This window comes from Podarcis bocagei (assembly GCF_964188305.1).
Source record: "Podarcis bocagei genome assembly, chromosome: 12".
Lineage (NCBI taxonomy): Eukaryota > Metazoa > Chordata > Lepidosauria > Squamata > Lacertidae > Podarcis > Podarcis bocagei.
In genome coordinates, this window is record NC_138137.1 from 50,200,115 (window position 1) to 50,227,710 (window position 27,596).

Genomic DNA, 27,596 nt, shown 5'->3' on the forward strand with positions numbered 1-27,596 from the left:
TTACTGGAATATATGTATAATAATAATAATAATAATAATAATAATAATAATAATAATAATAATAATAGAATTTCACAATTCACATGACTAGGGTGCAATTGTCGGGTAGAAAATATTACCACTCACAAATAAATAGATACATTTTCTATTATCCAGAGGGGTTATTTGTAATGACCTTAATAATCTCTTATTATTATTATACTGTACGTATGTAGCATGCACCAAATTGCCCCGAGGGAAATAGCATGTTACTTTATTTGTTAACCTCAGGAGTTGTCATTTTCTGCAAAAACCTGGGGCGACAGAAAAACACATTCCCACTAATAATTAGCATTTGGCATTAAGCGACGTTTCTCAAGTAGGCTGGCATGGCCTTAAATAGCACATTGAAAAGTATTGGACAATTTTAATAAGAGGCTAGAGCACGGCTTGGCCTCACCTATTAATTTTGCTTTTGTGAGTTTTAAAGTCAGGTCCTCATGGGTGCTTTTTTTTGTTGTTTTAAATATTTAATAGCTCCTGCGATTGATGACATGCTTTGCAGATAGAATAGAAAGGATGTTGGAAAGTTTCTTGGTTTGAGAAGCAGTTATAGAGGAAAACTCTGGCTTGGCAAGTCGCCACTGATCAGTTTTGAAAATGAGAACTGCTGGGATTCAAGTGTGCATTTTTTGTGTTCTTTTTTTAACACATTAGCATCCCACACTTCCTGCAAGCAGCTCAGTATGCTGTACAGAGAATTTTCTTCATTTTACCTCTCTCAAAAAAAAAACTCCCAAAAAACTGTGTGTGACCAGAAAAAGGGTTAGCTGGTAAGATTCACTGCTTAACAAGATTTAAACCCAGGACTCTCATTGTATGTCCACCATCATTCTATCTATAGCACCATATTAGCTGACTAATGTTTGGGTTGCAAGTCAAGCTCTCCACCCAGGAATTCTTTTCAGCCATCGCAGATTTGCAAGGAGATAGTTGTAGTCAAGCTCTCCATGATCCCTGAATCCTTTTCAGTCCTCGCATATTTACAGGAAGTTAGCTGGCAATAGCCTGTGAGAATTATATCAATTCTTGTACATCATTCAATCCTTGAAAATGTCAGATGATTATACTCATGAAACTGTTCCAGGGGCATGTGCACACAGAAGCATTTCAAAAATCTATTTGCAAGTGCCAACTGATAAGTGTGAGAACCGGCCTTCATGGGCCAGAGATGTGGAACTGCAGAGAGTGATTCAGCACAGAACATAGCATGTCCTTTCAGTCAGCCTCATCTGCTCTGAGCTCCTGGGAAGAAGGCTTAGGTGAGATTTACTTTTCTAGTACAGTGGTAGCTCGGGTTAAGAACTGAATTCATTCTGGAGGTCTGTTCTTAACCTGAAACTGTTCTTAACCTGAAGCATCACTGCTGAAGCACCACAATGGGGCCTCCTGCTGCTGCCGCGCGGCCGCTGCACGATTTCTGTTCTCATCCTGAAGCAAAGTTCTTAACCCGAGGTAATATTTCTGGGTTAGCGGAGTCTGTAACCTGAAGCGTCTGTAACCTGAAGCGTCTGTAACCGGAGGTACCACTGTATGGCGTGCTGGTTCCAGGCAACAATATTGCATCCTCCTGTTAAGTCTGTAACCTGAAGCGCATGTAACCTGAAGCATATGTAACCTGAAGCGTATGTAACCCTGTAAATATATTTTCTCCCTTATTGCCCCCCCCCCACTCCATAACCCATTCAGTATCATTAAGATTCAACTGAGAACATTTTCTCCCCTGAATAAAATATACCCACCACCATGGTCTGGACCAAAATATCTATAACAGTGAAGCTAGAAAATTGCAAGCTATCTGGTCTTTCCTCTCTCTCTCTCTCTCTCTCTCTCTCTCTCTCTCTCTCTCTCTCTTGTGCATGCACATGCACATGACATGTCACTCTGGGCACAGGTCAGACTCTTGATATAAACGCAATTCCAGTAGCAGCTGGTGTTGTGAGGCAAAGCCATGGAGCTGCCATCTCAACCCTGGCATTGCTGCAGCTTACTCTGATAGGGATGGGGCAGCGTAGTGGCAAGGCTGGGGCAGTGTGGATCTACCACAAGGACTAATCTGGCAGCTGCTGATGCATACATGTGCCCTAGCCTCATTACACTCCAGTCCCATCCAGGTAAACTGCAGTGACTCTGGTGTCTGGAAGGCAGCTACATGGCTCTGTGCCACCACACCAGACATTCCTGTTCGGCTCAGGGAATGAGGGAGGTTGTGCCTTTGAAAACTCAGTATTGAATGCTCAGTATTATATATAAAACATGCTTTGTGTGCAAAAGAACTCTTGTTGAGTTTCCAGCTGAAAGGACCCCGGATTGGGAAAGATCCTTGCCTGAGATGTGGGAGAGCTGCTGCCAGTCAAGGATAATAGAATTAGGCGAGGGACCTATAGTCAGTCTTCACTTGAAGAAAACAATGAATTTCAGTACGCAACTCAACAAATATAAGTCTAACTTTGAAAATCTCCAACCAATATAAGCAGGCATTAATAACACCTATCTATATCCATATTCATAGTTATACCTACACAGTGTTTGATATAATAATAGGCAGCATACAGATGTTTGCCAACACCTCAGGAATGATGTGACATTCTGCTTATATTTGGAGCTCAAAGAATTGAGTAAAGCAGCAACAATGACTGGCTGAATTGGGTCTGCTTTGGTTCCGTGTACAAACCATTATTTAAAAAATGTGTCGTTATCTTTCTTTGCCATTTTGCTGTACAGTCTTGTAAGTATCTGCACGAGTGCGAGAGGTGTGCAGGGGTACACCCAGCAGTAGCCTGTTACAAAGGGAAGCAGCCCTTTCGGGGAGGTGGGGTTCCAGTTCCAGAAAAGCCCCCGCAGCAGGAAACAGACGATAGGGACCCTCCGGGTCTAGCATTTTCCCTGATCCAGCTCCCTCCTCTCCGCATTCTTCGATCGAATTCTTCGATCGGGCACTAAGACTTATCCAGAATTTTGGTCACGAGGCACTCTTGGCAAAATGGGACATAGAGTCAGCCTTCTGTCTATTGCCGGTTCATCCCAATGACTTCCATTTGCTGGGATTCAAATTTCAAGGGAAGTATTACAGTGTCAAGGCTATGTCGATGGCCTTGCGCTACAGAACCAACTCACCTGGGGTGACACGTTACCTCGGTGACTTTCTACTCGTTGGGAAGCCCAATACCGCCGAATGTGCCTCCCTTCTGGAGGCCTTTTCAGCTTTGGCCCAGGAGCTGGGAGTTCCCCTCACGGCAGATAAGACGGACCCTCAACGCATCTTACTTACCTGGGTATAGAGCTTGACACAGCAGCTCAATCTGCCCGCCTGCCAGAGGGGAAAATAGTTGCCCTTAAGGAAACAATTTGTCAAACCCTTCCAATAAATAATAATAATAATAATAATAATAATAATAATAATAATAATAATGTCGCTCTTAGACAGGTCCAGTCCTTGCTAGATCATTTCAACTTGGCACCAGGCCGCCCAGTTTGCTCCTGCTTAGCTAGGCTGTCAGCAGGCCTCAAGCATCCGCACCACAGAGTAAGACTCCCCAAGTTGGTCAAGGTGGTTTTGGGATGTGGATCAGATTTCTGGAACACTACAACGGAGTCTCCCTATGGCAGGAAATCCTTAATTTGGCCTCTGGTTTCCAGGCCCACTCCAATGCAGCAGGGTCCCTGGGCTTTGGTCTGTTCTTTAAGGGACGTTGGTGAGCGCAACAATGGCCAGCAGAGTGGCAAGGGGAGGCCATCATGCGGGATCTCACTTTTCTGGAGTTTTTTCTCATAGTTGTGGTGGTTCACATATGGACCGAGGAGTTCCGGAATCGCCGGGTGTGCTTCAGAACTGATAACCAGGCCGTGGTTAACATACTGGCTAGCAGTCATTGCGTTCTGAGAGGTGTCTCGCCTACTTTGATCATTTGTGCTCTGATGCCTTGCTTCCGGTCGTTAGCACCTAGGGCTCGGCTGCTGCCAGAACCCTTTCCGGATCACCTACGGAACCTTGGAGACGCGAAGTGATCAAGGGAGTATTAGCGTCTGTTGCACCCTCTACCCTCAGGTCTTATAAGAAAGTATGGTGCGACTTCACAGGTTTCAGGTCCAAATTATCGTCCCTTTCCCCTGTCGTATGAAACTTAGGTCAATTTGCTGGTCCAGGTTGAGGCCCGGCTGTTCTCTGCGGCATACGCTATAGCCTTCTTTGGTGCCTTGTGGGTTGGCGAGGTGGTAGCAGAAGCTACCTCAAGTGGAACAACGAGCAGCCTCCTCCTGGAGGACGTGCAGGTGTCCAGTTCAGGTGTGATGGTGCGGGTACATCAGTCTAAGATGGACCAGGGCGGTAAGGTACAACTCACGGCCTCCGGTCAGAAGGGCCCATGCGATACCTTTACCTCAGACCTCCCGGCCTTGGCCCGCTCTTCATTCATGAGGATGGATCCCGATTGATGAGGCACCAATTCACCAGGGTACTTTGCAAAGCGATAGATGCCTGCGCTTTCCCTTCCAAAAGACTACGCGGCACATTCATTTAGGATTGGAGTGGCCACAATGGCCTCATGGGCCTTCCGGCAGGCAGGATCAAGGAGATGGACCGCTGGAAATCTAATGCCTACAAAAGTATTCTGAGAACGCTCCGCTTACCTGTCTTTTCTTTCTTTATTCTTAGCTGTCTTCGGTAGTCCAGTGTGGATTTGCGGCCACAGTATTGTGCATTGGGCCCGCCTCCAGTCAGCAAGTTCCGGCTTCATGCCTAATCTGTGGCTACCATCGTGGGTGCAAGTTTCCTGGTTGTCGAGAAGGGGCATGCGCTGGCAAGAACTCATGCCTCTGCTGAAGGCCAAAGCTGCGCTGTTGGGCCCCCCAACATTCTAATCATTCAGCTGGGTGAGAGCGACCTGGCTAGCAGGAAGAGTGTGGACTTGCTGTGGAACATGAGAAAGGTCTTGGATGAGTTGGCTGCCTTATTTCCCAGAACAACCCTGTTCTGGTCCTCTCTCTTGAAGAGAAAGGTTTGGCGTGGTGCGCATAACATTATGGCCTTTGAGAAATCCAGTAAACTCTTGAATCGCATGGTAGCGCGCAAAGTGCGTTTTATGAATGGCCTAGTTATATCTCATGATGATATCCAGATTGGCGACCAGACCCTATTCCGGGATGATGGCGTTCACCTTTCAGATTGTGGAAACAACATATGGCTGGCTAACATATCCAATAGTCTCAGGGATTGGTTGCAGCTGTGAGGGTATTGGCGGCGAGCCTTTTGGCTCGGGTGGTGGTTAGGCATTGGAATGTGTTGTTGGTGTTTCGGGGGGGGGCAAGGTGTGGCCATTGCCTTCCCCGACAATTTTGGGTATTCCGCTAAAGGAATCGGGCGGTCATGGATCCTGTCCAATGCACGTGTGGCGGGGGGCCATGGCACGACCCTCGGTGACATCAGGAAGAGAGCCTATAGTTGGATTAGCATCAACAGGCTTCCCCTACTGGTGGTTAACCCCTCCTCAGACTCACCCCTCTACGAGTGGGTGGAGTCTAATGTTCCGTGGTCCAATGCCTAAGCCAATACCTTCTCACATGCTGTAATCAATAAAGTTGTGGCCTTTACCTTACCCATTAACCTTACATTCTGTGTCCACGTGTCTTTATTCCTCAAGCGGGGATCGGGTCCTCGAATCACAAACCATTATTAAAAAAATGAGTCGTTATCTTTCTTTGCCATTTTGCTGTACAGTCTTAGAACTCCCCGTTGTCCCCTTTCAAAAGAAAATTATTGTTTTTGCCAACAAGCATAATTTAGTTTTGATTTTTTTCCCCCTTGCTGAATGGTTTGGGGGCGAGTAGGCTATCGTGTGGAAGAAAAAAAATATCTAAATAAGAAGTTGAAGTGTGATACCTTCTTTGATACGATTCTCTCTTTATGTGTGTGCAGTATATGAGCACCCTATGAGAGGGAGGTTGCCATGGCAATTACTCATTATTTTCCCATAGTAAGCTAGATACTTTTTACCCCCCCCCCCCAAAAAAGAGAGAAAATCAGCCAATGTACCTTTTTAGTCCCTAGAGATACCTAATTTATATTGTACACAGAGCTTTCCTTTTTGACACTTCTCTAAATATTTAGTGGACTGCAGAATACCATAATCCCAATGACTCTTAACAAAATGGCCAGTGTACTTCTTTAAAGCAGTTCCCCGCACACGGTTTGAGTCAAATATACTGGCTAATGCATCTCTCATTCCCTTCTATTAGAAAGGCTTTATTGCCGTGATGCCTCAGGCAAATCTAAAATGGAATGCGGGGTGGGGAAAACATCTAAAATATTTTGATTAAGGCAGATGCAAAGAATCTCAGGTAGCTCAGAAATGGAGGTCATTTGCAACTGTAATATGTATATGAAAAACCGAGCATTTCCCTGCCACTGTTCATCATTGCTATCTATATACTAATAAATAGTGATCTGAGTCATCCTGTGCATGTGCTTATGTACGAGATACCTACCCATCACACCCACACACATACTGCAGGTCAGGCGTTGGGCAGAATCTGAGTGAGTAGCTTAGAACCCGAGTGAGTAGCTTAGAACCCCTGCACAATTCATTTATACCCTTATTGCAGATTGAAAGGCTGTGCTGAGAAAGAATGCAGCTTACAGAAGCCTTCAATGTAATCCACTGTTCAATTTCAGGCTGTAGGTGTTTATTTTTTAAAAATAAAAAATAAACATCACCTTAAGACAGACACTAATAATAATAATAATAATAATAATAATAATAATAATATGCTGCCTATCTGACCTGGTTGCCACAGCCACGCTGGGCAGCTCCCAACAGGGACTCCTGTCTTTGATGTTAATTTTTATTTTTCAGTCCCCTCTGTCACATTCTCAAGTAACACACGCAAACACAGAAGCTGCATGAAAAACTTAACATGCTCAGTTGCAACAGAATGAGGACTGAAAGTTGAAGGAGGAATAGAAATCTAGTAGGAGGGGAAATGGAATGGAGTATCCTGCACAGGGGAAAGTCACACTCCAAAATTTGCTGCAGTTCCCCACCACTCTGTCCTCCATCTCTCCCAACTCCCCCTACTTCATATCCAAATTTCTCTTTTTAGCAGCGGCCGCAAGAGGCCCCATTAGCGAAAGCACGCCTCTAGTTAAGAATGGTTTCAGATTAAGAACGGACCTCCGGAACGAATTAAGTTCGTAACTAGAGGTACCACTGTAAATCTCTAGAGCCTTGGCCAAACTCTTATTTTCTTGATTACAAGCCTTTTACAGTTAAACAGCCTTTAAATTGTTCCCCTTCCATATATCTGGTGTGTGAGAAGGAAACTGCCACTCTAGTTTGCATTCGATAGTTTTAGCCTAACAGAGAAAAACACATCAAAAAGTGAACCGCCTGTGGGGCCACAGACTAAAAATTAGGGGAGCAGAGGGAGTGAACTGTGAGCAGGGAAAGGAACAGCAACAGGGCTGGGGGGGATCTCTGGTAGTCAACTGTGGGTCCCCCTTGGCATAGGGGCCTCAGCAGTGATTCTAGCCCTGATAGCTAGCATTTTTGGAGGAGGAAGGGCAAGCCACATGTCTCATATAGCACATTTCCATACACCTTTTAATGTCTTCTAAATGAGCATTCAAACATCAAATTTGCATCTTTAAAACAACAAGGCTTCTATAAAAACCCTTCTTGAAATATATATATATATATATATATATATGCTTTCGTAGATTTTCACGGGTACAGGAATGTAGGTTTTGGTGTCTTCGGGTGTCTTCCCGTGTAAGAGTTGGGGTGTCTAGGCGACGTTTCGACGAGGTCTCACTCGTCATCTTCAGGCTGGTGCTTTCGGCTTCTTGTTACTAGAACAGAGCAGGATCTCAGTGTTTGAGTTCCTATAAATACTGTTGAGGGGGTGTGGTGTATAGCCTCCAACGTTCTGGGCAGATAGGAAGTTCCTAGGTTAATGTGCCTTTTCTTCTTTTGTTCATTAATTACTTGAGGGATATCTTGAGTGATTACTTGAGTGATATTCTGAGTACCACTTAGGAGGGTCATTAGGTGTGGATTAGTTGCTAAAGCTTTCGTGTCTTGACCTCTTGACCTTGTGAAGAGTTTTTCTGAGAAGATGGTTGTACTGCACTTAGTTGTGCTCTGGCTTGGCTTCGTGTATAGGGGCGAGCTGTGGTTTTGTGCCCTGTGCCAGCCAGATCTGTGTAGGGATTGCAGGGGGGTGCAGCATCCGGAGGTGCCACTATGGTTTGGCTACTGGATGGTGTCTGTAATTTATCTGTGGAGAGGGTCTGGGTTTGGGTCTGGTGTGGTTGATTGGAGATGGCGTTCTGTGTGCCTCTGGTTCTGGTGTCGGTTTTTGTGGGGAGGGCTAATTTCCAGATGTCTGGCAGGCGGGACGTGTCGTCACGCTTGTTCATGTTGTGAGGGTGTTTCTCTATCTCGATGGCTTCCATGATTATTCTCTTGTGGTGATGTTCCATGTTAAAGAGCAATTTGGAATCTGCAAAATTAATTTCGTGTCCTGTTTCTTTCATGTGTTGGTAAAGAGAGGAAGTTTTTTCTTCTTTTTTGACGGCATTCTTGTGTTCTGCGATACGTGCATTTATTCGTCTGTTTGTTTGTCCAATGTACGTGGCTGGGCAGACTTTGCAGGGTATTTCATAGACCCCTTGGTTTTCTAACTGGATTTTATCTTTTGGGTTTCTGAGGATATTGGCTATTTTTTGGTTGGTGCAAAAGGCTGTTTTGATATTGTGTTTATGGAGGATTTTGCTAATTTTATCTGTAGTGCCCTTGATATAAGGAAGGAGGGCCATGCCATTGTTTTCTTCTGTGTCTTGGTTTTTGGGGGGTGTTTCTTTTTGGATTAGCTTCGTAACCCTGTTTTGCTGGTATCCGTTGGCGATTAACACATTTGAGAGATTCTGTAACTCAGTTGTCAAGTGGTCTTTGTCAGCCAGGCGTTTGGTTCTGGAGATGAGAGTCTTGGCTACGGAGTTTATTTGTGCAGGGTGGTGGTGTGATTGTGCATGTAAGTAGCGGTTGGTGTGTGTTTTTTTCCGGTAGATAGTGTGTCCTAGGGAGCCATCAGGTTTTTTGTAGATTAGGACGTCAAGGAAGGGAAGTTGGTTGTTGGCTTCTATTTCCATAGTGAATTGTATTTTGGGGTGTAGGCTGTTGAGATGTGTGAGGAAGCTATCTAGTTTTTCCTTCCCGTGTGGCCAAATTACAAAGGTGTCGTCAACATATCTGAGCCAAAGTTTGGGTTTGTGTTCTGACTTGTCTAAAGCATTGGTTTCAAAGTGTTCCATGTACAGATTTGCGATGACCGGTGAGAGGGGTGATCCCATAGGTGCTCCTTCTATCTGTTTGTATCTTTGTCCATTGTGGATGAAGTACGTGTTGGTTAGGCAGTGGTTGGTCAGGTCCAGGATGTATTCGGGGGGATTGTATTTGTTTTGAATGGCTGTCAAGGCTTCATTAATGGGCACTTGTGTGAAGAGAGATACAACATCGAAGCTCACAAGTAGGTCATCGGGATGTAGGTTTTGCTTCTTTATTGTTTCTATGAACTGGAAGGAGTTTGTAACGTGTGAAGCGATAGATTCTGCATAGGGCTGAAGTTGCTTAGCGAGAAATTTAGCGAGATTTTGTAGAGGTGAGCCTATGGAGCTGACTATTGGTCTGAGTGGTGTTCCTTCTTTGTGTATCTTGGGGAGACCGTAGAGTTTGGGGCATCTGGATGATTTTTCTCTGGGGATGATTCTTAGCTGGATTTCTTCACTGATAGGAGAGGCTTTTATTTTGGATTTGGTGGTTTTTTCCAGATAGGTGGTGGGATCTGTTTTTATAGGTTGGTAGGTAGGGTCTTGGAGTAGATTTGATAGTTTTGCTTGGTAGTCCGATGTGTTCATCACAACAGTGGCATTACCTTTGTCTGCTGGGAGAATGATTATGTTGTTGTCTTTCCTCAGGTTGGTGAGTGCTTTCTGTTCTTCTTTGTGTAAATTGCTTCTGGGTGGTTTGCTGGAGCAGAGGATGTTGGTGACTTCAAGTCTGATTTTATTGGCTTCATCTGAGAATATCACTCAAGAAATCACTCAAGATATCCCTCAAGTAATTAAGGAACAAAAGAAGAAAAGGCACACTAACCTGGGAACTCCCTCTCTGCCCAGAACGTTGGAGGCTATACACCACACCCCCTCAACAGTATTTATAGGAACTCAAACACTGAGATCCTGCTCTGTTCTAGTAACAAGAAGCCGAAAGCACCAGCCTGAAGATGACGAGTGAGACCTCGTCGAAACGTCGCCTAGACACCCCAACTCTTACACGGGAAGACACCCGAAGACACCAAAACCTGCATTCCTGTACCCGTGAAAATCTACGAAAGCAAATATCTCACCTCTACGGGGAGGAAACCTTCCAGCTGACAAGAACCTACGAGAAACTAGAAATCCGAAGAGCCACCATCTTATGTGATCTCTTGTTCCTACGCAACTGCCGAGACAACAACTTAATTCCCACATGCTTCCAACTTAAATTCCACTCTAAAACCCCAGCTACCGAAAGGATCCTGAAACGAACTGAACTATCCCTAATCAGAAACGAACTTCATAAGAAAAGATACCTACTAAACCAAACCAACAAAGATCTGCTCACTCTTCACCTCAAACTCTGTAACAAAATCCACCCTGCACTCTGGGACAAATGCAAACAACTAGCCGTTTGGAGAGCTGAAACAGAGTCCTCACATAAGACAGACACACACACCAACAAACTCCACAAACTAGAGAAACGCCAGAAGCCCAGCCACCCTCCACAACAACCCATGAAACAAACAGTACATAACATATCAGACAGGATCCTCACCTCAACTGAAACCAAAGTACTCTCCAAAGGCTTCAACTTTGCAGTCGCCCCGAGACGCATCCCCACGGAAAACATCATATGCGGAGTCGAAGCTAGCCTAACCAAAATCAACCCAGATGAAGCCAATAAAATCAGACTCGAAGTCACCAACATCCTCTGCTCCAGCAAACCACCCAGAAGCAATTTACACAAAGAAGAACAGAAAGCACTCACCAACCTGAAGAAAGACAACAACATAATCATTCTCCCAGCAGACAAAGGTAATGCCACTGTTGTGATGAACACATCGGACTACCAAGCAAAACTATCAAATCTACTCCAAGACCCTACCTACCAACCTATAAAAACAGATCCCACCACCTATCTGGAAAAAACCACCAAATCCAAAATAAAAGCCTCTCCTATCAGTGAAGAAATCCAGCTAAGAATCATCCCCAGAGAAAAATCATCCAGATGCCCCAAACTCTACGGTCTCCCCAAGATACACAAAGAAGGAACACCACTCAGACCAATAGTCAGCTCCATAGGCTCACCTCTACAAAATCTCGCTAAATTTCTCGCTAAGCAACTTCAGCCCTATGCAGAATCTATCGCTTCACACGTTACAAACTCCTTCCAGTTCATAGAAACAATAAAGAAGCAAAACCTACATCCCGATGACCTACTTGTGAGCTTCGATGTTGTATCTCTCTTCACACAAGTGCCCATTAATGAAGCCTTGACAGCCATTCAAAACAAATACAATCCCCCCGAATACATCCTGGACCTGACCAACCACTGCCTAACCAACACGTACTTCATCCACAATGGACAAAGATACAAACAGATAGAAGGAGCACCTATGGGATCACCCCTCTCACCGGTCATCGCAAATCTGTACATGGAACACTTTGAAACCAATGCTTTAGACAAGTCAGAACACAAACCCAAACTTTGGCTCAGATATGTTGACGACACCTTTGTAATTTGGCCACACGGGAAGGAAAAACTAGATAGCTTCCTCACACATCTCAACAGCCTACACCCCAAAATACAATTCACTATGGAAATAGAAGCCAACAACCAACTTCCCTTCCTTGACGTCCTAATCTACAAAAAACCTGATGGCTCCCTAGGACACACTATCTACCGGAAAAAAACACACACCAACCGCTACTTACATGCACAATCACACCACCACCCTGCACAAATAAACTCCGTAGCCAAGACTCTCATCTCCAGAACCAAACGCCTGGCTGACGAAGACCACTTGACAACTGAGTTACAGAATCTCTCAAATGTGTTAATCGCCAACGGATACCAGCAAAACAGGGTTACGAAGCTAATCCAAAAAGAAACACCCCCCAAAAACCAAGACACAGAAGAAAACAATGGCATGGCCCTCCTTCCTTATATCAAGGGCACCACAGATAAAATTAGCAAAATCCTCCATAAACACAATATCAAAACAGCCTTTTGCACCAACCAAAAAATAGCCAATATCCTCAGAAACCCAAAAGATAAAATCCAGTTAGAAAACCAAGGGGTCTATGAAATACCCTGCAAAGTCTGCCCAGCCACGTACATTGGACAAACAAACAGACGAATAAATGCACGTATCGCAGAACACAAGAATGCCGTCAAAAAAGAAGAAAAAACTTCCTCTCTTTACCAACACATGAAAGAAACAGGACACGAAATTAATTTTGCAGATTCCAAATTGCTCTTTAACATGGAACATCACCACAAGAGAATAATCATGGAAGCCATCGAGATAGAGAAACACCCTCACAACATGAACAAGCGTGACGACACGTCCCGCCTGCCAGACATCTGGAAATTAGCCCTCCCCACAAAAACCGACACCAGAACCAGAGGCACACAGAACGCCATCTCCAATCAACCACACCAGACCCAAACCCAGACCCTCTCCACAGATAAATTACAGATACCATCCAGTAGCCAAACCATAGTGGCACCTCCGGATGCTGCACCCCCCTGCAATCCCTACACAGATCTGGCTGGCACAGGGCACAAAACCACAGCTCGCCCCTATACACGAAGCCAAGCCAGAGCACAACTAAGTGCAGTACAGCCATCTTCTCAGAAAAACTCTTCTCAGAAAAACTCAGAAAAACTCTTCACAAGCTCAAGAGGTCAAGACACGAAAGCTTTAGCAACTAATCCACACCTAATGACCCTCCTAAGTGGTACTCAGAATATCACTCAAGAAATCACTCAAGATATCCCTCAAGTAATTAATGAACAAAAGAAGAAAAGGCACAATAACCTGGGAACTTCCTCTCTGCCCAGAACGTTGGAGGCTATACACCACACCCCCTCAACAGTATTTATAGGAACTCAAACACTGAGATCCTGCTCTGTTCTAGTAACAAGAAGCCGAAAGCACCAGCCTGAAGATGACGAGTGAGACCTCGTCGAAACGTCGCCTAGACACCCCAACTCTTACACGGGAAGATACCCGAAAACACCAAAACCTGCATTCCTGTACCCGTGAAAATCTACGAAAGCAAATATCTCACCTCTACGGGGAGGAAACCTTCCAGCTGACAAGAACCTACGAGAAACTAGAAATCCGAAGAGCCACCATCTTATGTGATCTCTTGTTCCTATGCAACTGCCGAGACAACAAGTTAATTCCCACATGCTTCCAACTTAAATTCCACTCTAAAACCCCAGCTACCGAAAGGATCCTGAAACGAACTGAACTATCCCTAATCAGAAACGAACTACATAAGAAAAGATACCTACTAAACCAAACCAACAAAGATCTGCTCACTCTTCACCTCAAACTCTGTAACAAAATCCACCCTGCACTCTGGGACAAATGCAAACAACTAGCCGTTTGGAGAGCTGAAACAGAGTCCTCACATAAGACAGACACACACACCAACAAACTCCACAAACTAGAGAAACGCCAGAAGCCCAGCCACCCTCCACAACAACCCATGAAACAAACAGTACATAACATATCAGACAGGATCCTCACCTCAACTGAAACCAAAGTACTCTCCAAAGGCTTCAACTTTGCAGTCGCCCCGAGACGCATCCCCACGGAAAACATCATATGCGGAGTCGAAGCTAGCCTAACCAAAATCAACCCAGATGAAGCCAATAAAATCAGACTCGAAGTCACCAACATCCTCTGCTCCAGCAAACCACCCAGAAGCAATTTACACAAAGAAGAACAGAAAGCACTCACCAACCTGAAGAAAGACAACAACATAATCATTCTCCCAGCAGACAAAGGTAATGCCACTGTTGTGATGAACACATCGGACTACCAAGCAAAACTATCAAATCTACTCCAAGACCCTACCTACCAACCTATAAAAACAGATCCCACCACCTATCTGGAAAAAACCACCAAATCCAAAATAAAAGCCTCTCCTATCAGTGAAGAAATCCAGCTAAGAATCATCCCCAGAGAAAAATCATCCAGATGCCCCAAACTCTACGGTCTCCCCAAGATACACAAAGAAGGAACACCACTCAGACCAATAGTCAGCTCCATAGGCTCACCTCTACAAAATCTCGCTAAATTTCTCGCTAAGCAACTTCAGCCCTATGCAGAATCTATCGCTTCACACGTTACAAACTCCTTCCAGTTCATAGAAACAATAAAGAAGCAAAACCTACATCCCGATGACCTACTTGTGAGCTTCGATGTTGTATCTCTCTTCACACAAGTGCCCATTAATGAAGCCTTGACAGCCATTCAAAACAAATACAATCCCCCCGAATACATCCTGGACCTGACCAACCACTGCCTAACCAACACGTACTTCATCCACAATGGACAAAGATACAAACAGATAGAAGGAGCACCTATGGGATCACCCCTCTCACCGGTCATCGCAAATCTGTACATGGAACACTTTGAAACCAATGCTTTAGACAAGTCAGAACACAAACCCAAACTTTGGCTCAGATATGTTGACGACACCTTTGTAATTTGGCCACACGGGAAGGAAAAACTAGATAGCTTCCTCACACATCTCAACAGCCTACACCCCAAAATACAATTCACTATGGAAATAGAAGCCAACAACCAACTTCCCTTCCTTGACGTCCTAATCTACAAAAAACCTGATGGCTCCCTAGGACACACTATCTACCGGAAAAAAACACACACCAACCGCTACTTACATGCACAATCACACCACCACCCTGCACAAATAAACTCCGTAGCCAAGACTCTCATCTCCAGAACCAAACGCCTGGCTGACGAAGACCACTTGACAACTGAGTTACAGAATCTCTCAAATGTGTTAATCGCCAACGGATACCAGCAAAACAGGGTTACGAAGCTAATCCAAAAAGAAACACCCCCCAAAAACCAAGACACAGAAGAAAACAATGGCATGGCCCTCCTTCCTTATATCAAGGGCACCACAGATAAAATTAGCAAAATCCTCCATAAACACAATATCAAAACAGCCTTTTGCACCAACCAAAAAATAGCCAATATCCTCAGAAACCCAAAAGATAAAATCCAGTTAGAAAACCAAGGGGTCTATGAAATACCCTGCAAAGTCTGCCCAGCCACGTACATTGGACAAACAAACAGACGAATAAATGCACGTATCGCAGAACACAAGAATGCCATCAAAAAAGAAGAAAAAACTTCCTCTCTTTACCAACACATGAAAGAAACAGGACACGAAATTAATTTTGCAGATTCCAAATTGCTCTTTAACATGGAACATCACCACAAGAGAATAATCATGGAAGCCATCGAGATAGAGAAACACCCTCACAACATGAACAAGCGTGACGACACGTCCCGCCTGCCAGACATCTGGAAATTAGCCCTCCCCACAAAAACCGACACCAGAACCAGAGGCACACAGAACGCCATCTCCAATCAACCACACCAGACCCAAACCCAGACCCTCTCCACAGATAAATTACAGATACCATCCAGTAGCCAAACCATAGTGGCACCTCCGGATGCTGCACCCCCCTGCAATCCCTACACAGATCTGGCTGGCACAGGGCACAAAACCACAGCTCGCCCCTATACACGAAGCCAAGCCAGAGCACAACTAAGTGCAGTACAGCCATCTTCTCAGAAAAACTCTTCTCAGAAAAACTCAGAAAAACTCTTCACAAGCTCAAGAGGTCAAGACACGAAAGCTTTAGCAACTAATCCACACCTAATGACCCTCCTAAGTGGTACTCAGAATATCACTCAAGAAATCACTCAAGATATCCCTCAAGTAATTAATGAACAAAAGAAGAAAAGGCACAATAACCTGGGAACTTCCTCTCTGCCCAGAACGTTGGAGGCTATACACCACACCCCCTCAACAGTATTTATAGGAACTCAAACACTGAGATCCTGCTCTGTTCTAGTAACAAGAAGCCGAAAGCACCAGCCTGAAGATGACGAGTGAGACCTCGTCGAAACGTCGCCTAGACACCCCAACTCTTACACGGGAAGATACCCGAAAACACCAAAACCTGCATATATATATATATATATATATATATATATATATATATATATATATATATAAAAATAAAAACAGTGCACATTTCTAAGCTTCTGGTACTTCATAAAAACAAGGATGGCTCCCTCTGGCTTTCACCAAGTGTCTTCCTCAGCTTCTTCCCAGTACCATTTCATTATTGATGGATATGTAATACGAACCACTTTCTTAAAAGAGCAAGCCAAACAGAAACATAGAGTGCAATCCGGACAAGTTAGGCACTTGCAAGACCTACTGATTTCAATCTGAGAGTTAAAATCATTTCAGCTTAACTGTGTGCTTAACTTTGGCTGTACTCTGCTCATAAAGCCAGCTGCGTTAACTTTCTAATCAAGCATCGTTTATCTGTTTTAGGCACCCCACCCACCAGAAATAAATGTAATCGTTCCACTAAAGGCAATGGCAATAATTTAATACGTTTATGTTAGTGGCACTTCTAAGTGAGGACAGAGACTGTTTGCAAATGCAATGCAATGCTGACAATTATACATGCATTAGGCACATATAGAGTTACATTTGAACAGAATGTCAACAATAGCTATTAAGCGGTTGTCTCGCCGTACCTTGTCCAGCTCTGAGTCTTCTAGAACAGCCTTCAATGATGTGGTGCCCTCCAGATGTTTTGAACTACAACTCCCACCATCCTCAAGCAGCAGATGGGAGTTGTGGTTTAAAAAACATCTGGAGAGCACAAATTAGTTCTAGGGCACAAGCTCTCTCTTCTACATTTTGGACAGGTTCAAGTTCCCCTACAGTGTGAGGGTCAATCACTGGCACCTCCAATTAAAAGAACACTGGGAAATGTGGGAATTAAACTCTAGTTCCCATTTAGCAGAGTTTTGTGTAAGTCAGCGCAAAGGGTCGTTTGACCCTTTAATTAGTTCTCTCTTTCCCTCCTAGAAAAATTGAGCTAGACACTCTCTTTTAGAGTACAGTATAAGTATCCACTAACTTTTACTTACAAATTTGCACTTGCAGATTAAATATACAATGCAGGAAGGTGATACCTCAGTTGCTAAAACATAGATAGATTTGTATCTAAGACTAACAAACCTTTACAGACAGACTGATACTCTGACTCTGAGGCAGACAGCAGCACAACAGACAGCATACCTGCTGCTCTAACTGTTAAGACGGTTCTACTAACTGTCATAACTGTACCAACTGTCCTAACTGCCAGTTTGCATATGTGCATTTTGGATGCTAACATCCCAGAGGAAAGACCACTGCCTTCAGATCTTCTGATTGCTGCTCTAAGCCATTGGGAAAAAATCAGCACATACCAGGGGCGGAGATTGGTCTGACTGTCTATGCAAACCTTTACTTAATTAATTAGGTAAAGGGACCCCTGACCATTAGGTCCAGTCGTGACCGACTCTGGGGTTGCGACGCTCATCTCGCTTTATTGGTCAAGGGAGCCGGTGTACAGCTTCCGGGTCATGTGGCCAGCATGACTAAGCTGCTTCTGGTGAACTAGAGCAGCGCATGGAAACGCTGTTTACCTTCCCGCCAGAGTGTTACCTATTTATCTACTTGCACTTTGATGTGCTTTTGAACTGCTAGGTTGGCAGGAGCAGGGACCGAGCGATGGGAACTCACCCCGTCGCGAGGATTCAAACCGCCAACCTTCTGATCGGCAAGTCCTAGGCTCTGTGGTTTAACCCACAGCGCCACCTGCGTCCCTAATTAATTACATATAGCTAATATTTCTATTAGAGCGGCCTTGGGAATCCATGGCCCTCCAGATGTTGTTGGACTCCAACTCTCATTCACCACAACTGGCATGGGAAATGGTCTGGGATGAGAGGAGCTGTAGTCCAACAAAATCCCCACCCCTGCGTTGGAGGATTATGTTGGGAGTCCTCATGTATACATAACCTGCAGCCAACGCACATCCCTCCCACTGCTTTCATGGTAATATATTGCTAATTCAACATGCAATGAATTACAGATGAGGAATATATTTCACCTAAAATGCAGGAAATGAGATGGCATGATGATGGTGATGAAGGAGGATGGGGAGGATTTACTTATTGCCCATAGCAATTCCTTCTTCACTCGCTGCTATTTTCTAAGACTTTATTCCTCACTCCATTACTGATTTCCGCACAGCAAACCCTGCCCTCTGCTGGCTAAATAAAATCAAAGCTGCATTTATTTCAGTTCTGTGGTTTTGGACCCTATATTTGCATTTAGATTGCAATGAAAACACTGGCGCTATTTAGAATGCTTTCGTGGGAACTTCGTATGGTACACTCCGCGGGGCCTTAATCAGGCATAATAAATAAGATCGTGCTTTTTTCAATCAATTTTTCAGTTTTATTATACGGTACAAAAGTGATGAATATGGCACTGAGATGCTCATATGCAAATTATGCATTTCATATTCATACATCTTATACTAGCCCCTCCAAAAAAAGAGATCCCTGTGCCCTTGATTTGCTCAAAAAGTATGGATAAACACGAAATGCTTTTTAAAACTTTGCTGAAATAGGAAAAAAATAGTTCAATGGAAACAAAACAAGAGCAAAAGAAGCTTAGTACTTCCAACTTTCTAAAGACCCACTTAAAGATACAATTGTATTTATTTATTAAGAATGAGACTGCTTTTGGATAGAACTAAGTCCAAAACTGATTACCAAAAAAAAAATAGACTTCTGATTATAATGTTTACATGCTCAGAAGGTTGAAGATGTCCTTGTTGGGGGATGAGGGACTGTGGAAATGATTTATAATAATATTTGATATTAATATGGATTTATTATAGAGCTTCAGCTGTTAGAATGAACTGTTTATTCCATGTCTCTTTGATTTTATAGAAAACCTCTTAATCAAATGTGAAGTACCTATAATGTAAAAGTATCCTTGAGGACTACTGACTTGGGGAGGAAAGGAAAAATCTGTGTGCGCATTATTGTATCTGAAGAAATGATGGGAATGTTATAGGAAACTGAGAGAATGGACAGTCTATAATGCATTGTCATGTTTTTTCAATGGACACAGCCCCATTATTACTCAAATGCATCCACAAAGGACACCTCAACAGCACATTTTACTTGCAGCATGATCACAAGTATATTTATTATGATGAAACCCCATGGAGTTCAGTAGGGCAAAGGGTTGTATCCAATGCTGCACTATGTGGATGTTCCATCAGCACAATGATCTCTGCTGGTCCAACAGAACGTTCTCCCTCTCTTGCCCTGCCACATGTCCCCTAAATGTGTTCTAGGGGTTCCCCCAACTCTCTGGGCAGGGTGCAAGGAACACACAGGGGGAGGAGTGGGGGAACAGTCCCATCGCACATGGAAATCCTTGCCCTGACAGCATGAGTTACAGTGGTACCTTGGGTTACAGATGCTTGACTCCCTAACCCAGAAATAGTACCTCGGGTTAAGAACTTTGCTTCAGGATGAGAACAGAAATCATGCAGCGGCGGTGCAGCGGCTGCGGGAGGCCCCATTAGCTAAAGTGGTACCTCAGGTTAAGAACAGTTTCAGGTTAAGAACAGACCTGCAGAACTAATTAAGTTCTTAAGCCAAGGTAAAAGGTAAAGGTAAAGGGACCCCTGACCATTAGGTCCAGCCATGACCGACTCTGGGGTTGCGACGCTCATCTCGCTATATTGGCCGAGGGAGCCGGTGTACAGCTTCCGGGTCATGTGACCAGCATGACTAAGCCGCTTCTGGGGAACCAGAGCAATGCACGGAAACGCCGTTTACCTTCCCGCTGGAGTGGTACCTATTTATCTACTTGCAGTTTGACATTCTTTCGAACTGCTAGGTTGGCAGGAGCAGGGACCAAGCAACGGGAGCTCACCCCGTTGCGGGGATTCGAACCACCGACCTTCTGATCAGCAAGTCCTGGGCTCTGTGGTTTAACCCACAGCGCCACCCGAGGTACCACTGTACTAAACAGTAAACATGTGTAGTGTTTTAAGCGTATATCCAGACAGCAGTTTCCCTAAGTCTAATTGCAATGCTTGGGAACTAACCAAAGGAGTGGGAAGCCAGTACTTATGAAGTGCAAGTAGCTCGGGGAAGCATTATCATAGAGTTATGCCAACCATGCTGGTTGTAGGAATGGGTGGAATTGCTCAGCTCTGCTATTTGAAGTTCAGAATGACTACCTAATCTTGAACCCTGACCCTGGAGTCTCACAGGGATGGAGGAACATTCAGGTGAGGTTTGTTTGTTTATTTGCTACTTTTATACCCCACCCTTCCTCCCAAAGGAGTCCAGGGCAATAAATACTTCTGTGTTACAAAATACAATTAAAAATGAAAGCAAAAAATATTTGAAACATTTTTAATTCCATTAAAAGCATCTAAATAGAATAGAACACTAAAACTAAAACAAATCTAAGAACAAACGTAACCAAGTCACATGACTGGATGAGCCTGCCAAAGGAGAAAAGTTTTCAGCAGTTGTCTAAAAGAGTAGAGTGGTGGTGTCGGACTTATGTCATAAAGCACTGGGTTTGGGTGCGTTATGGAAATGCTTCTGCCTGCACCCAAAAATATGGTTCTAACCTGGATTCTGGTGGGAATGGTACTTCACACATCCTTAACCAGTTGTGGTGCTGGGCCTGTTATGGAAGGCTATAATCCAAAAAGAAGGCAAGAACATTAACATCTCTCTCAAATAAGAATGGAACAGTAACAGAAAAGTCCTGGCTCCACACAGATGCAAGTAAATCCAGTGCCACCCATATAATGTCATTATCCACATAGGGTCTGTTCATAAATGTTTGCATTTTGAGCAAACAAATTGATTCTAATTGGATTTTTATTCTCAACACCAACAATAGGTGCCCTTGGACTTCATAGATTTCAGCAATGGCAATGTACGATCTAATAAGAAGGGAAAGGTCAACAGTTCACTTCCATTCCCAGTCACACACAAGGCATTTCAGAGCACCTGAGACAACAAAAGAACCTGCAGCTGAGGTCCTAATATTCACAGCTCGCACGAGAGCAGGAAGGTACGAGTATCACCCAATGTAATGTTTGAACCACTTTTGCTGCTACTGCAGCTTTGCATTGCAGACAGGAATGGTAAAGCCAGGCTCTTTTGGGTTTCGTGATTATATGCCTGTTTAAAATCAAGAGTAAAAGAAGATCGAAATGTGATGAGTTTGCAAACTGGTGGGTGGGTTGGCAGAAGATGTCGGATATTATGACTGGGGAAACATTTTAAAAGCAAAGAAGGCAGTGAACAGGAAGAAGTGTTAGGAATCAAAGGAAGCAAGGAAGAACAGCATCAGAGACAAATGCACAAATTGTCCTTGGTAAACATGCAAGGAACAGGAGCACAATTAGCATTGTGTAATCATTATTGGCAATCTAATTTGGACCATTTCAGGGAGAAAGGATGGAAATTATGGTAACAGATGCACAACTTTATGCATGTGCTGTTTTTAAGTTTATTGTAGCTGCAGGCAGAACCAGCTGCAAGTGCGGCATTAGGCACAAGTTAGCCTTTGGCACGCATCTCTTCCCATGCATTTCAAGCACTTATTTTTATGGAAGGCCTACTAAGTTCAAGAAAACTAACTCTCTAGTAAATACATGGAGGAAAGCAGCCTTAAGCGCATATTCGGACATCAGCTTTTCAGAGAATCTTGATTTATGCCTGGGCATTAACTGAAAATATGGGAAGCCAACGAAGTGGGCACTTATACACCGAATCACAGAATTATAGCATTGGAAGGTACATTTGTAGAAGCCTCCCACTGTTCCATTATTGTTACGCCAAACATACTCAAAGATCAGTGCTGAACCTGGAGACCTTGCAGTGCACAGTAGAGGACTCTGGTGAGGAAGAGGTTCAAGCTATTTCCACATATGAAGAGCCAATAGTACCTTAATGAAGGGCCTCCTGACCAGAGGACACAGCCCTGCTACCATCCTCTGATTGAGAGGATTAATCTCTTGCAGTATCTCCCAGCTCCCAAGCAGCACAGAAACTAAAAACTGAAGAATAACGTGAGGGCCCATTAGCCATGCACCTAGCTTCTCCAGGGTTGCACAGCCCACCACACTCCAGGCCTGCTCAGCCTACATCAGGGCTTCAATTGGATTCAGCTCTCTGCAGAGATAGCATCTGTGGCTAGCTCACTTAGCAGAATGCTTCAACCTGCAGAACCCCTTTAGAGCTGTCCATGGTCCTGTTGTTGTATGTTCTTGGCTTTGCTTTGACTTGAAGCCCATCACTAATCTAGGTGATGGCTAGGCTTCTGGCAGCAAGGCAGCAGTTTAGCTGTGTGTCCACCTTCAAGCCATAGTTTCGTTTAACTGTGGTTTAAGATGACGTGCCACTGTATTTATTTAAAAGAAAGCTGAATGAGCGATGAAATTGGAATCCCTTCATTCAGAAATGTGTGTGTGTGTGCGCGTGCAACTCACACCTGTCCATTCAGCTAGCACGATTCTTGCTAGCATCCCATTCAGTGTGGCCTTCAGCACAAGCCCATCAAACCCATTTGCAAGTTCTGGAAGGTCTTGATGACACATGTGCCCATGAAGCACTCCAGAAATATGGCCAGATGAAAAGCTGGGTAACTTCCAGACTCTGGAGAAATGAAAATGAATTATGACACAGTCAGAACTGGCAGAGCTTCTGGCATCTCCACCTGCTCCAGTTTCCAGCAGCTAATCAAGGCATCATGGCTGGTGCACAATGAACCAGGTGTGTCTCTCTCTGCACTTTGTTTCCACAATGACAATGCAAGAACTCATGTGCCAAAACATTACAGGCCAATTAACCCTCCCCCCAAAAAAACATTTGCAGAGGAAGCTTGTAATTAGCAGCCCAAACAAGATGTGAGAGTAGCGGGGAGAGGATATTCACACATTGCTAGCGTCTTTTCTATGTGTGCCTCTTATGAAGATGTGATTCTTTTGCTACAAGCAGTAGGGAATGAGAGTAATGTTGCTGCAGCCCATCAGCATTTAAAAATTATTCTCTTCCACATCTCTATGATTCTTCAGTGCCTGGCAAAGCTTTGAGTCTGTTTGTCCCCGTTCCCAAACAATTCCCGTCTTTATCTGAGTGCTCCTGTTTCCCCAAGTACATAAATTGTCACCAAGCAGATACTAGAACAGAGCATTTCCCAGCAGTCATCGTAAAGAGCAACTATCAAAATAAGTACTTTGCCAAGATGGCTCTCTCTGTCAGTTTAAGGGACACTTTGCTGATGTACACACTGAAGGTGGGCAATTTATTACTGACTATTGGGTAAAATGTTCTTACACTATCTAGGAGGGAGCTTCGTGCTCTGACCAGATCCAACAGAGCTCATGTTACACTTCTAAAGGATGAATTTGCTCATTTCCCATATTCCCAAGCAGCTGCATTACAAATTAGTCATTTGGCACATCTGGCATGCTTTCATCCTACTCTCCCACCTCTCTGCAAAGCCTTGCTGCTATATTGAACTAAACACCATATTGGCTGTGATTCCTGGAAGACCTGCTCCCTGCCTTGCAGGCCTTTTCCCCACCTGTCCTGGGAGGACATGGCTGACTCCAGCTCCAAAAGCTAAGACTGCTGAAAAGGCCAGAGACCATCTTGGCTTGGTGCAGACCCAGGCCATTGAGCCTGAGCTTCAGCTCAGGGAAATAAGCATATCAGGGAAATAGGCATGATATAAATAAAAGTGATGGTGATGATGTTGAACGTCTGAATCCATTCTTAGGCCTGGTTCATCATGAAAGCATGTCACTCAGACACTTAGCACATCACGACTTGTGGCTGAATGGCACATTGCAACTAAAATAACAGTGACTGGGTTGCATGGAAGTCTGCCTGTAATATCTTTTTCACACATGCAACCCACGTAGTGACTCCACAGATCAACGAGTACTGAACATGCATGTGTGCACTGACACATGCACACTAGGTGATACCTTTATTTTCATATTTTAAAAGCATGGAGTGGGTATGGAAACTTTTGACTTCTGCTTGGTTGGAATGCATCCTGCTTTAGAAAATTAAGAGTCTTGTTCATTGCTCAACCCACTTTTACCTCTAAGCCCTGCACGCTGGCATGTGGATCTCAGAAGATTGTCTATGAGGGAATGTAGTCCTCAGACTAAATAAGTTCCTCCAGTTTTTTTAAAAAAATGATGTGTTCTACATCAGCTTAAAGCATCAGGAGCTGCCTGTAGGCTGACATTTCAATTGCAAGCTCATTATTAGAAATAGGGTAGACTCAATGTAGGGAAATGTATTTTGGGTCTCTGCATTTGCATTCTGATGCCGCAGGACACAATTCTGGACAGGAGTACAGAAGCACAACTTTTAAAAAAAAACTTAACATGAGTGCCCAGCACGGAGTCTCCTAAGCCCAGCTATAATTAACAGAGGGCTGGATCGTCAGAGAGCTCTAGTAGCAGATAGAATAATGAAGGTTAACACATAACTGAAAGCAAGAGAAGAGAAGGCATATACAGTACACTCAGTCCTCTTAACACACCGGAGGGATAAATGAAGGGAATGTCCAGAGATCAAAATTCTGCTCATACAGAACTATGGAAAGACAAGGCATGGAAAACATGCAAAACATCTTCGTGGTCAAGATTTCTTTCACCATACTGAAGAACATGCCTGACAAGAGCAGCATTTGTCCCAGAGGAAAAGACCACACAGAGAAATTTCTGAGAAATACTGTCAAACTGCTGGTAAATCTGACAAAGCATGATTAATAGTCTAGACTCTAGAGCCGACTGCATGGTGATTACGGGGGAAAACATGGCTGCAGAGACAAAAATGTCCAAGAAAACAACACTCGCTGTGATTTGAACCAAAATCTTGCTGTGTTTTCGCTTCACCTTACCAAAAAACAAAAACAACCCTTCATTTGTTTCTTCAATTACATCTGGAAGTTCCTTGAGACTTTAGGACTGCTTGAAGGGGCAACAGTTGCAGAAATGTCTACTTTCCAGTAGTTTAGCATGAAATCTCAGAATGTCTGGATTTTGTTTGCCAGAAAGTCAAGCTTGTATGTTGTTTTTAACCTAAGTATCCACATTTACATGTGTGTTATTTTTACCTTTATAACAAAATCATTTTAGTCATTTCTCAGGCAACAAGAAAAGACAAGTACGCTCTGTGCCATTAATGACCCTGATGATCACAAACTAAATAAATTTGAAAGGGGGAGTGGAAGTGCAGCAGAGCCTGTTTAAATTCGTGGCTCTGGGTTCAGGTATGTAAATTGACCATAAATCCACTGACAGAAGGCTTAGAATTCTCCCTGCACCACACAAATGTTACTTTCAAGCTTTGGATTTTGATAACCATCACCTTCCCTTACAAACCCTTAGCAATCTCTAATTCAACCCATGGCTATATAACCTCATAATATTACAGAAAGCCTGGTGAATGAGATTTCCCCAGCCCCCTCCTTCAGAATACTCTCTGATAATATACACTTGGAGTGTTTTTAATCAATCCCTTTATGAAGTTACAGAAATTGTCTCCTATTGAACTCCAGCAGAGCAAAGAGAAATTTTACGGTTTGCCAGTAGGCAGATCAAATGAAAGAAATGCAAAATAACGACTTTCAAATTAAATTAGGGCTTTCTCAGGTTGGAAAGGCACACTGTGCTTTTTAACAAGAGAAGAATCCTTTGGGGAATATTGAGAGCAAACTCCAGATGCACAATGCAGCACTATCTAATTTACAATAAATCACAGGATAAGGAGCTGGCAGTGAAGTCCCTCTTACTGCTCTGGGCCTCCTTGAATATTGTATTCCTCCTAAAAGTTCAGATCATCAGGTAAACAGGGGGTTCTTGTAACATGGATTAATGCAACAGGAGCACATAGTCCTCCTCCTCCTCCTCCTCCCTTCAATGGATATATATTAGGTATAAAAGTTAGGGTATATCCAGGTAGCAGGGGATAAGAAAGAGAAGACTCAGTAGGATCTAAATTCCATCCACCCTTGCACAGTTTCACCTTGAACCAGTTTAACCAAGATAGTAAAGTATTTTAATGGCACAGAGCGTACTTGTCTTTTCTTGTTTTAGTGTTAACAGCTATGGTGACAAACAATTTGCTTATTGTCTTCAACCAGAACAAACAAACCTGGCAATGCAACTTCTTGAAATGCAACTTGGATGGGCATTGTCAGGAACATATTAGGGAGAAAAAAGAGTTAAAACTTCCCCTTCCCACCCACCTGCTCCTCCTATGGGTCTAGACTCTAAAAACTCCACCCCATTGCTGTTATTTAGATAACAAAAGCCTGGACATTGATCGAGTTGTCTAGTTTGCCATTAATTGTATGGTAATTGCAAGCACGCACCATTTTGTGCACAGTGAAAATCACTGATAATTTCAAATTCATGTCATTTCCATATACTGGGGTTTGTTTGGTTTTGGCACATTTCCACTGCTTTGGAAAGATCCATGAGCATACAAAGTTGAGAAGTGAAGAAGCAGAACTTGTTTGCAGTGATTTTCCTGGGAACCAGAGAGCTACCAGATGACCCAAGATGAGCAATGACAATAAGGTGACACCACATCTCCAAATTTATCATTTATAACTTGAAGAAAGGACAAGTATGCTGCCAGAGATATCTTCTTAATCTTTTGCAATTTCATTCCTCCTCGACTTTCTCTAACCCTATAAATATCCGACTTGTAGCCCAGGCAACCCTCCATCCATCAAGTGCCTGAAAAGTACAGCCTGCATGTTCCCCCAAGACTAACCTTGTCACTTCATCACATTAGCTCTTGTTTCCATCTCTGACAATCTCTGGCCCTGTGCTGAAGAGCCAGAAAGCCACTTGCTTTTGTAACAGAACACTTTTACAAGGGGGTGGGGTTAGGGGGAAAGCAGCAGCATGCCTGTCCTCACTATCTGCTATATTATCCTTATCTAATTGCATGCACTTTGGCTCTATCTGACATTTTCCAAACAGCAGATGCTTATTAGCTCTTGTTAGATAAAAGAACGCTTGTATTTAGAGTGATTATCAGTTCCCAGACCTGACTTGCTGTAGCAGATGGAGAAACCTTTCGCCCACCTAGTGTGGAAGGCAAAAAAACTAGCTGGTTTTTGTTGCATTCCTAACAATGAAGTATGTTTTATTGAATTCAGTGAAGCTTACTCCCAGGAAAGTCAGGTTAGGGTTGCAGGGCTGTATCAATACTGAAGCTTATTTCATCTAGGGAAGGGG

The 27,596-nt window shown here is 43.7% G+C and overlaps 1 protein-coding gene and 1 long non-coding RNA gene across 5 annotated transcripts in view; one reads left to right on the forward strand and one right to left on the reverse strand.

Moving 5' to 3' along the window:
* Nucleotides 1-27,596, reverse strand: part of DPP6 (dipeptidyl peptidase like 6) — a 527,660-nt gene that overhangs the window by 336,758 nt on the left and 163,306 nt on the right. The window lies entirely within an intron of this gene.
* Nucleotides 5,431-18,710, forward strand: LOC308569815. The gene is made up of 2 exons (XR_014000880.1): nucleotides 5,431-5,861; nucleotides 17,449-18,710. It is a non-coding gene; the product is annotated as an uncharacterized lncRNA (long non-coding RNA).